Here is a 12584-nt window from a genome sequence, read left to right on the forward strand (position 1 = left end):
TCCAATTAATACGTTTGTGTATTTGTTATCAGGTTCCAATAAATCTTTAATATTCTTATATTTGGTTTTATTTAACAATACAATTAAGCACAATACTTTACTTCAACAAGGTGAATGCAGTTTTATGTTTTGACATGATGATTCCTAACACAATATGAGAGGCTGTGAAGCTAGAAAGAGCCTATTTATCACACATGAAAGCATGCAATGGCCCCGGCCGCGTTAGCCGGTGTGAGTGCCGTCTCCTGTCTCTTCTTATTTCTTGCGTTGTAATTTCGTGGCTGACGTCAACAGTCACGGGAATCTACCTTCAAGAAATATTGAGGTCGTTATTTGAGCCCTTGGGTGGTTCCCTATTGTGATTCCTTTATGTCCCGGGGTCGTAACTCCACGGGGAGCGCAGTATTTACCACTCTTCTCCCATGTGGCTTCTACTGCATGGAGCCCAAAGTTATCCAGTTAGTTGTCCAGGGCGCTACAGGTGTCTGTAGAATGTGTTTGATCTGGTTTTCTGCTTTTAAGTTACACACACACACTGACAATATTTATCCCTTCCCCAGTTACAACTCTCTGGAATAAAATCTAGATTACAATCCAGCTTCAGCTGTTATTCTCAGAGGCTTTTTAAAAGCCTGACACACACACTCTCATGAAGTAAAGTTGAAACCAAACCAGTAAAAATTATACATAAATGTTTTTATTAAAAAGTTTAAAATGTCATTCATTAAACATTTGAAGTGCATACATGCATTATAAACACTTTGTAGAATACGATATATGTCAATGCTCATCACAGCTGTTTCCAGCTCTTTGGTCCATAGAAGCAGCGAGTCAGATGTTGGGTTATCTTCCTCTCATACTTATTGTGATATTTGAGTTGGCAGTAAAGACATATTGGCTTTTGAACACTGGGAGGGGGAGGTGCCTGCAATCAGACAGAACTAGTTAGCCTATGTGCTGCCATAGAAATATATGAGATTTATATTCACAATTATTCCATGTGAAAAGTCAGTCATGCAGGATATCTGAAGGTCTGTTGAAGCTGGACTTGTCTTCTGAGGGAGACAGCATCATACACATGACATGACTGTCTTTGGCTGGCATCTTCTTGGTGTCCCATATTGTATTCCATTTTAGGGTCCATCCATTGTGTGTCCATCGCCCCGTTTTCTCTCCTTATGTCACCCTCATTCTTATGTCACCCTCATTCTTGTGCTTCTGCCTGTAATGAAACAAAGATATTTAAGGAATTGCTACGAGAAATTCATGATCAGGCCAAAGCCATTGCTAAGTACATTGTGTGTGTGTGTGTGTGCGCGTGTGTGTGTGTGTGTGTGTGTAAGAGTAAGTTTGCTTGGAGAGTGGCCTCCTGAGTTCAATAAACCTCTTTAACAACCCTCACCGCACACCTCTCTCTAGCCATGGCAGCCCGTCTCAAACAGCACTCATGGCATAAACCTCCTCATCGTTAGTGAGATTTATGCTCCAGCCTGTTTTCCCCTGGACTCCTGTTCCGTGTGGATACACACCTCTGGCACTAATCACACACACACACACACACACTCTTTAAACGGCCACCTGCTAGCTCCTTAACCAGGTTCTAGTCCCATGTATCACACAGCCTGCTCATAACTTCTCCTACACACGCATGCATGAGTGCACATACAGTCACACAGGTGCAGATGATCTAACTGGTTTCAATTTGACTCCAAAAACCACATGGGGGGGGGGGGGGGGCTTACCTCAGGGGAAGGGTACTCTGGAGTGCAGTGGCATGCAGCGGCGTCTGTGCGAGCACATACGTATGCGTCTGTGATATCTTTGCCTGAGGTTCAGGAAATCTGCAAAAAAAAAAGGGGCATTTTGAAATGAAATGTGATTTTGCTGAATCAACACTGAATGAGCAGACTAATCAGTCACATAGATCTAGGCTATATATCATATTATAGGCTATTATATGTGTGTTTAAAACAGGTCAATGGGATATCATATTTTCAAAAATATGTTTTAGGAGGATCCGCTTACATCTGATCTGTATCTGTTTATTCAGTTTATACTAATATTATTTTGAAATTATTCTAGTCAATTACCTTAACTAACCCTCTCAGGCTCTTGGCCATAGAACAACTCGCTTTCGAGGCATGGCTTTTATTGTTTGAAGCAATTAACCAACAGCAGTGCGCCCCCTCCTAATAAAGCAGGAAACATAGACCTAACACATGATTATTTTAAACGTCCCTAATAAATCCACTATTGCATCCCGCTGCAGTTCACAGGCTGAGGCTGCCAGGGACGCACAGGAAGAGATAAACCAAACCACCGGATGACTTTATGGCTCCCTCCCTCCCTCCCTCCCCTCCTCCTGTATCTGAATGAAATCTGTTCTCCATGCCTAAAGGTAGGTTTCTTACACTTGGCACTCCTTCTCCATGTCATGTTAATCGAGCTCGGGCATTTGCATGGCGTTTTTAACACAGTGATTAACAATAGCGCGCCGGGCGCAGGGAGCGCCTTCCAGCCGGGACAATGGATGCGCTGCGGCCACTGTTCGCTCCCCGGCTGCGGTGCATGCCCTCCCCGCCCGGCCAGGCCTCTCTCTCTCTCTCTCTCTCCTTCCTCTTCTCTCCTCCATCACACAAACCTAATCATGTCAGAAGCCTCTAACAACAGCTGTTTCTCTCTGCCGCAAGGCCAGAGACAGCCTTTGGTTTTTGGGTAAGCTTGGGTTTGCGCACTATAGCGCACCTGCTGAATGCGGGAGGGGAGCGGAGGTTTTATGCGCACAATTAACTTTTTGGCAGGCAGTACGGTCACGGTGAACACGATTAATTGTTAATTCATTTTTAAAATAAATACACAAAATCTGATCTCACATAGGCAGTTTTGCCTGTTTGTAGCCTATATTGCGTGGCTGTCTGTCTGTGCAGGAGCAAGCTAATCTCTCGAGACAGACTTTAGACTTGCATCGAAAATATAAATTTTTTCTCTTTTCATTTTTTACCGTTGGGTTCCCAGATTGGGAGCAGGGCAGCAGACAGACTTGACGTTTCAAAACCCACTGGCTGAAGTCATACGAAATGTAAAGGGACCAGCTTTTATTTTTGTTTTTATCTTTAGCCTATATGTTCAAAATAAAATACATCTTGTCAAATCAAATTTATAAAGCTGGCCAATTAAATCACAACATGAAAGTTGTCTTGTATTGGTCCAGCATCCTGCCTCCACTAGCCAACTTCATAATTAAATCACAACCAGACCACCACACAGCCTTTAGAATTCTATTGAATCATGTATGCTGTAGTCCATCCTGCTTGAAAATGACTGATGGGCCTAAATGACTCTCACATGCAGGAGAAGAAACATTGGCAAGAATTTGTCACTGTGGCGCATGTGGCCCCCAGGTTACAAAGGCAAATAATAAGTAATCATGCCGCTTGGTGTCATCCAATTTAATCAGTAATGCTACCCATTAAGACCGTTAGAAGTTAGAGATAAAGCTCCCTTACCTGGTCTGACAGAGGAGACTGACACCAGAGCAGCGGTGAGCAGCAGCAGCAGATAGAGCAGGTTGAAGATCCTCATGGCTGGAGCTTTGGAGGAGCCCTTAAGGAGAATTCAGGTTGGAGGTTGGAGATCCGTTTCCCTCTGCCACTCTGGACTGATGCTGTAGCAGCGTTTGTCCTCCTCAGTCTGTTTCTCCTTCTCTCTTTCAGTGGAGGCCGCGGGAGAGTCAAATACACAGCAGTCCTCTTTTCTCAAGACAATCAGTGTGTTCCTGAGGAATGTGTGTGCCCGCCAGTGTGTGTGTGTGTCCAGTGAGAGTGTGTGTCCAGTGTGATTGTCCCTGTGACTGTGTGTGAGAGCAAAGTGACAAAGGTACCTCTCCCCCCATTCCCTTTATACAGCCTTTAGAGGGAGGGGGGGCAGGGGGGTACAGCTCACACACAGCCCCCACCTCAACCCGACACACACGCGCACACACACACACACACACACACACACACGCACACACACACACAAACACACACACACACACACACACACACACACACACACACATACACATACACATACTTCTGCATTGCACATATTGACCCCACATGTAGAGGGGTCATTCAAATGACAGGAAGCCCCCTCCCTACCTTCCACTGCCCCTTTAACACACACACACACACACACACACACACACACACACACACACACACACACACTCTCTCTCTCTCTCTCCTGCAGCTGCTTAATTTTCTGTGTGTGTGTGTGGGTGTGAGTGAGTGATTGAAATAGTCAAAGAGACACTCAAAGACAGAGAAAGACAGTTGAGATGATATATTGATTATGGCAAAAGACGAAAAGAAGCGGTTGTGTTGGAAGTAGCGGGCCCATCAAGACAGAGAGCAGAGAGCTAACTCCCTCCTCAGCTCGGCCCCTGCCCCCGCTCCACAGGGCCACACATCTGGGGCTGAGGGGGAGGGTGGCGGCCGGGGACCCAGGATTTTGGGCTAGGGGTCCTCAGCTCCCTGATTGTCTGAAATCCAGCGATGCACTGAAACTAACTAACGATAGTCTGGCTCTGTCTAAAGAAACCGTCTGGGACGCTGTCTGGTGTCTTCTCCTGTCTCTGTGTGTGGCTGTCTGCCTGCTGTCTGTCTGTCTGTCTGTATTTGTGGCGGGTGGCGGGTTTTTCTTTTCTCTCATTGGTCGAGGTCGAGTGACTAAAACCTTGAATTATCGTGTCTCCAAAAAGCAAACCCTTGATGTTAGGGCTGGGTTAAAAAACTCGATATATATCAAATCGATATTCATCTGAAGGAACTGATATCGATTCATAAATCATGATATCGACCTTTTAATATAACTAGCAATCTTGCACACGTCTAGGCTGGAGACTCTGGAGACGATGCAACATGTTGTGGGATTTATGACATCGCTGATGATGTCACAATTTGCATCACAAATCACTGACGATGTCACTGTGTAGTTCACAACATGTGGGATTTATGACATCACTGATTGTCACATTTGCATCACAAATCAGCTCTCTGGGAATCTCTTTCATATCCAATTTCATATCCCTTTTCATATTCTGAAATATCAATATTGAATCGCATTGGGGCCTTGTGTATCGGAATCATATCGAATCAGCAAATCAGTTGCGATACCCAGCCCTACTTGATGTGTCTGTTTATTGAGAATACAATATTTTGGAGGCCAGTATTTGCAATTCAGAGCAACTCAATCCCTGAATGAGCCAGAGGGCAGAGTTGGAGCAGTCCTTGCTGGTCAGTCGGCAACAGGTGAAGCGGTTCACCAGATGCTCGGCAGCTCTGCGGCAGCCAGTGGCTTTGACTCATTAGCCCGTCTGTCTCTGTGGACTCACTCTGCAGTCTGTCTCTGTGGACTGACTGCAGTCTGTCTCTGTGGTGTGGACTGACTCTGCAGTCTGTCTCTGTGGACTGACTCTGCAGTCTGTCTCTGTGGTGTGGACTGACTCTGCAGTCTGTCTCTGTGGTGCGGACTGACTCTGCAGTCTGTCTCTGTGGACTGACTCTGCAGTCTGTCTCTGTGGTGCGGACTGACTCTGCAGTCTGTCTCTGTGGACTGACTCTGCAGTCTGTCTCTGTGGACTGACTCTGCAGTCTGTCTCTGTGGACTGACTCTGCAGTCTGTCTCTGTGGTGCGGACTGACTCTGCAGTCTGTCTCTGTGGACTGACTCTGCAGTCTGTCTCTGTGGTGCGGACTGACTCTGCAGTCTGTCTCTGTGGACTGACTCTGCAGTCTGTCTCTGTGGTGTGGACTGACTCTGCAGTCTGTCTCTGTGGACTGACTCTGCAGTCTGTCTCTGTGGTGTGGACTGACTCTGCAGTCAGCCAGCAGCTAATGAATGAACACATTGAGATGAAATGTCAGCCTTACATGTGAATGAGGATTAGAGAAGCAGCAGGACACTAATGGAGCGGAGGGCTCAAAATGGCCGCGGAGACTTTGAACAAGCATCTGGACCATCAACTCTATTTAGTCCTGAAAGAGAGAGAAAGGCCACAGTCTTGCCAGTGTGGGTTTTAGTGGTGTGTGCGTGCGTGCGTGCGTGCGTGCGTGCGTGCGTGCATGCGTGTGTGTGTGTGTGTGTGTGTGTGTGTGTGTGTGTGTGTGCGTGCGTGTGTGCGTGCGCGTGCGTGCGTGCGCGCGTCTGTGTGTCATTACGTCCTTGGAAATGTTTATTGTTTTATGATGTTTGCAAAAATGTTGCTTGAAATGACAGAGATTCCTCATGGATTTGGCCAACATACAAACACACACACACACACACACACACACACGCTCACATACACACTTGCTCACATACACACTCGCATGCAGTCGTGCTCCTGCAAACACAGCCGGGGTATTTGGTTCATTCCATGGCAAGCTGCAGTTTGCATATCAGCTTCTATTGTCTTTTAAAACTTTTATTTTCCCTATTTGCATATGCTAATATCAGACCAATTGTTATTCAGAGCCACCTGGTAGCCAGTGCCCAACCGGTGGCAAACTTCTCTCTCTCTCTCTCTCTCTGTTTCTCTCATCTGTTTCACCTTTCAAAACAGAAGCAAGTGTAGAATAGTATAGAAAACTCCCCCCCAGGTTTGTCTGTCTGTCTGCCTGAGTAAACCATGTTGTAATATTTGCTCTCCCCGAGGATTATACATCTTTACAGGGATTACCCAGCCTTCTCAAACACTCCCTACGAGAGGGACACACAGACACACACACACACACACACACACACACACACACACACACACACACACAACCCCCCCCACACACACACACACACACACCCCAAATTCTCCACACAGAGGCTTACCTCCCAATAGGCTGCTTCAGTGCCTTGGCAGGCTCTTCCTTGGCTAGGCCTTCTCTCGACTCTATCATGTGAATCAATTCAATTAGCTTTATTGGCATGAAGTGTAATTCAGTATATGGTGCCAAAGCTTTGGAAATAATCTATACTGATAACATCAACAACAACAACAACAACAACAACAACAACAATAATAATAACGTCATATCTATATCAATATTAAGTAAAGAAGATTATATCATAGAGAAGTATAGTGATAGAAAAATATAGTAAAATGTATCAAATAAAATGTGTCTATGCTGTGTCATATTTATTTATCTGACTGTCTAATCTGTTATTGGGACTCTTTGGGGATGAGGACTAAAATGATTATGGAATGGAATGGCAGTAATCTGAGTATTGTATATATTGTATTGTATTGTACCTTCATCATTTGCCCTGATGAAGGTCTTGTAGACCGAAAGCTTGGTACATTAGTAAAGATTTTTGCAGGGATCCAAGTGTGCAGAACCTTTCTTTTGATTATGATATAATCTGAGTATTAAAATATTATCTATATATATATCTATCTATATATCTATATAATATATAAAATATAATAAACAAAAGTATTCTGTTACATTTGAGAAGAAAAATAAATTCAACAGGTGCTTGTGAAAATGAAGATGCTTGCCAAGTTAAAGTACAAGTTCACCCAAAAATGAAAATTGAGTCATGATCTACTCACCCCCATGCCGATGGAAGGGCGGATGAAGTTTTACTCCACAAAACCTTAGTGGAGTTGCATTCGTTGCAGAATTCTCCTGAACAATAAGTGGATAGTGGACCAACTTTCATCATTTACATCATTTACACCCTGTTTTTAGCCCAAAATCTTCAATGTAGTCAGGTGCTCCAAGGTAGGGGGACAGATAATGTAGCCTGGGTAAACCCAGCCTCCACGTGACCTGCTCTCAGGCTTACCCTGCTTACAGTCAGTGACTGAGAGCAGGTCTGAGAGCAGGTCACGTGGCGGCTGGGTTTACCCAGGCTACAGATAATGTACCTTGCAGTGAAGATTCCAGCTAAAAACAGGGTGTAAATGACATTTTTTCAAGTCAACTTGGCATCTCGGGGGCTTGTGGAAACTTGGATTATGCCAGGTGAGCAGTATGGAGGCTAACCCTAGCCCTAACCTCAGTTTTTTTTTTTTTTTTTTTTTTTTATGTTTGGAAGTTGGTTACCATCCACTGCAATTGCTTAGGATAATTCTGCAACAGTGTTTTGCTCTGAAACTCTGTGGACTAAAACACTTCACCCGCCCTGAGATAATGACTGACTGAATTTTCATTTTTTGGTGAACTTATCCTTTAAGTGTCCCCCTCACAGTGGAATAGTGCGCTTACCCCCAGGCAAGTGTAGTTTTTACACCACTTCTCTCATTTGAAATCCATTCAGCATAGCCTAACTTGTGAGAGTTGGACTGCACTGGTGTAGAAGTCTGTTGGGGCGTTACAGAGCGCTCACGGTTGTCTCTGTAGTCGCTGTGATCTTTACGGCCGTGGAGGAAGCTTCGCCCTCTCCTCCCCTCTTTACTCTCTCATTGCTTCCTCTGCCCTCATCTCCTGACTCAGGTCGGTTGGTTCCACAGATAAAGAACATCCCCTCTGATAAGACTCTCCAGTAGAAAATGTTTCACAACGTCTTTGCGTTCTGGGATATTTTTCCCCACAGGAGCCAACAAACTGCATTATGTGAACACATTACATGTACAAATATACAGTACATATAAATACATAAACGTACAGTTGAAGTGGGAAGTTTGCATACACTTAGGTTGAAGTCAATGAAGTGAATTCGTAACAGATTTCATGTTGTCAAACATGAGGCTATAGCTGGACATGTCATTGGTGCAGCATCATGCGGGGATGCTTTGCTGCAGCAGGGATTGTCAGGGTTCCCACTCTTTTCTAGAGATCATTTTCCAGGACATGTTCAGTGATGATCTAGCTCAGACCTGGGCAGAACCGGCCCTCATGATGGTTCTGCCTGGCCCAGGAACTCTAAGACAAACCACACCATTTTAATGTTTTTACCACTAGAAAAAAAATGAAGATGACCTAAATTGGCTGTTTGGAGTGATTTGCAATATAATAAATGCCAAAGAATGAGTATGTTTTCTATAATTTAATAAAATTAAGAGGTTAATGCGTGACGATACATGTACTGTATTTTTTGGCCCCCGGCAACAATCTGTGTTTCTCATGTGGCCCCCAGGAAAAATAATTGCCCACCCCTGATCTAGCTGGTATGACAGACAGGGATTGTGTCAAACAATACTTCTCTGTGGAAGTCTGATTTTTTAAAGATGTGCAAGTCTATGGCTATAACTTATCTATGACATACGGTAATCATTTACATGCTTAGAAATGATGACAAATGAATCATAGAATAATGCACACACCTGCAGATGTATAGTATGGTGATGGAATTCATACTTTTTACGATGTTCTTGTGTAAACCTAATAAAAACTACCACAGTTACCAGACAGCAGTCCTTAATATTTACATTTGAAGGATAACGTAACTTGCATTATTCTGAGTTTCGGCCACTTAAGTTGTAATGTCATCATCCAGCCTGCATGTGTTGCCATGTGATGCGACTTCGGGGTACGTCCGTTCGCAGCATTTCCACAACATAACTGAGAGGAGCCTATTCAAAATGCTCCCGTCCACAAACTACCATTTGAACGTTAATATGATCCTGAACATAACTTAGCCCTTTCGGATGGCAATGTTATCCGTTTTGGGGAGCTCTGATAGATAGCCCATAGTTCATTCTCAGCTAAAGGAAAATAGGGGAATGTTGAAATTATTTCCCAGGACAATAATATTTTCCAGGACACTTTACTGCTTCTCTCATTTTCGTGTTTTCAAAGACTGGAAAATTGGTCAACTGCTCTCCAGCTTTTACAGGACATGTCGGGTGGGAACCCTGAGTGGTGCACTTCACAAAATAGATGGCATCTGGAGATGACATCACTCTTTGCGTCAAAGTATGTTCATGTCCTAACCGACTTGCCAAACTTTTGTTGTTGTTGTTGTTGGGTTAGGGTTAGTTAAAAAAATAATTTTAATGACTTCAACCTAAGTGTATGTAAACCTCTGACTTCAACTGTATATGGATACATGTACACATACACACAAGTAAGCTGTGAGAATGAGGGGCAGATGTTATGTGCCATGTTGTCTGACTCTTTGCTGGGTGTAGTCCAGTTGTGTGTGTGTGTGTGTGTGTGTGTGTGTGTGTGTGTGTGTGTGTGTGTGTGTGTGTGTGTGTGTGTGTGTGTGTGTGTGTGTGTGTGTGTGTGTTGATTGTGATCTGATGGGTCAGTTTGTTGTCCATCGTTAGAGTGAGAATGCTTCTGTTGTCATGCCATAAGGCCGTCAGTGTTAATGAGGGCTGCAGCCAGCTTAATTACTCTTAAGACCCATTATCTACAATTGCTCAATACGGGCCCCAATGGAGGCATATACACATGAACACCAGTGCACACCCAATACACACACAGCCCATCAGCACACATCACACAGGGTGAGTCGTCACACAAACGAGCCGGGCGTTTTTCCTCCTGTGCAGATGAAGATACAATCTCATGGCTGCAGTTGATTAACTTCATCTTCGGTCTTTAGCCTGAGTTTGCAGTTTAGCGGTGCCCTTTGTGCCCCCCGTGTCGGCTGCTAGACGGCTGACTGCGGAGGGGTGACGGAGGGCTAAGGGGTTAGGGGGCAAACTCAACAGGGAGCAACTTCCAACCCCAGGACGTCGCCTGTAAAGGGTTTTAGGGCCAAATGTCACTTGGCTTGTTACAAATCTTATCCCAGACACTTCAGTGGACACAGGCACATACAGACACACACACACACACACACATACACACACACACACACACACACACACACACACACACACACACACACACACACACACACACACAACTCATACTCACACACAACCTTTCTGTGGTTTGTTCTTGAATCAGGAGCGGGCGTAGGCAAAGGTAGGCGACTACTTGAAGCTCCAGCAGCCACAGGGTCCCACAAAACACGTGCATAATATAAACGTATGAAAAGAAACTGAACGACTGAAAACCAAATCTCTTTTTGTAAGAAAACTCATAGTGGGTAGTGGTAGGCATAGTGGGTAGTGGTAGGCATGGGTAGGGGTTAGCCTGGGTAAACCCAGCCTCCACGTGACCTCTATTTATGCGCTCTCAGCTAGTGACTGATAGCACATAGAGGTCACGTGGAGGCTGGGTTTACCCAGGCTAGGTAGTGGTAGCTATAGTGGGTTCCCTGTGCCATTTATGCACTATTGCTTCTTGACTTTGAGCTTATATTTCTTGTCACTGCAAGAGATGTCAAGAAATTTGCTGCAGAAGCTACCCCCCCAAAGACGAGAAGAAATAACTGTTTGTAGTGTTGCCGCTAGTAATATGATCTCTGCCTTTAAGCTCAGCTTGAAGGTCATGTATGGAACGGATGGATTGAGAAACGTGAATGTTGGGGTTTCCTAGGAGGACCCCCAAATCACAAGCCTCTGAACTTGTCTTGAACTGTGCATATTTCTGGCTTGTGCTCTCTCATATCTTAGAATAGTTAGGGTGTCTGGGTAGCATAGATAAGAGGTAAAAGCACTCGCCTACTGATCTGCAGAGGGCGTGGAGAAATGATTGGAACACGAGGGGGAATTGGCAAAGTACAATTGGGGAGAAAATGGGAGAAAAAAAATCCCCATAAGAGTTTTCCATTTATTTACTGATTGCCGCAAAGACTGTATCATTTATACAATCAACCAACATGCGGCACCACAAATACCAAAAAAAAAACTACTAGAAAATGCAAATAACCCCACAATACATTTGCATTGTTACATAACTTTGAAACATTGACATTTTCCACATTGTATGATATGCTGTTGATTGGTCCAAAGGGTGACTGCATCATTCATGGGCTACGAGATGTTTGTTGTTGTGTTGTTCTTATTAGGAAAACCCAGTGTTGAAGAAATTGCTGCGACACAACATGGCAAGATTGAAGCTGAATTTGAGTCACTTTATTTGTGAAGAATACTCTGCTGTACATATAAACAGATAACTATTATTTATACTCTGCTGTACATGTAAATACATAACGATTATTTATACTCCGCTGTACATATAGGACGAATCAGAGTGACGTCACTTGCCACCCAGAAATGCGGAACCCCGCGGCAGTTAATAGTATGAGTTGTGCCAAACAAAATATTATTAATATTAATAGTTCATATCTCAAAAACTATACATGACATCGCTTATATTTTGACATTCTGAGTGAGAGCAGAAGTAGCTCAAGAGTCGGATGTATAATATATGCATGTCGTGTTAAAGTTGTGTGAACTGTCACAGTTTTTAAAATGTAAAGAGAGTTAACTGGCTAGAGTCAGCCACTCATGCCTCGCGCCATAGGGTTCCATTGCCATTGCCACCCAGTGACGCGGTTTGTTTACCAAAATGCTGCTCGGCTGATCCCTCGTATAAAAACACAACTATTATTTATACTCTGCTGTACATATAAACACAACTATTATTTACTCCGCTGTACATATAAACACATATTATTTGTACTCTGCTGTACAAACACATAACTATTATTTACACCGCTGTACATATAAACACATAACTATTATTTGTACTCTGCTGTACATATAAACACATAACTATT

Source organism: Poromitra crassiceps (genome assembly GCF_964638095.1).
Source record: "Poromitra crassiceps genome assembly, chromosome: 19".
Lineage (NCBI taxonomy): Eukaryota > Metazoa > Chordata > Actinopteri > Beryciformes > Melamphaidae > Poromitra > Poromitra crassiceps.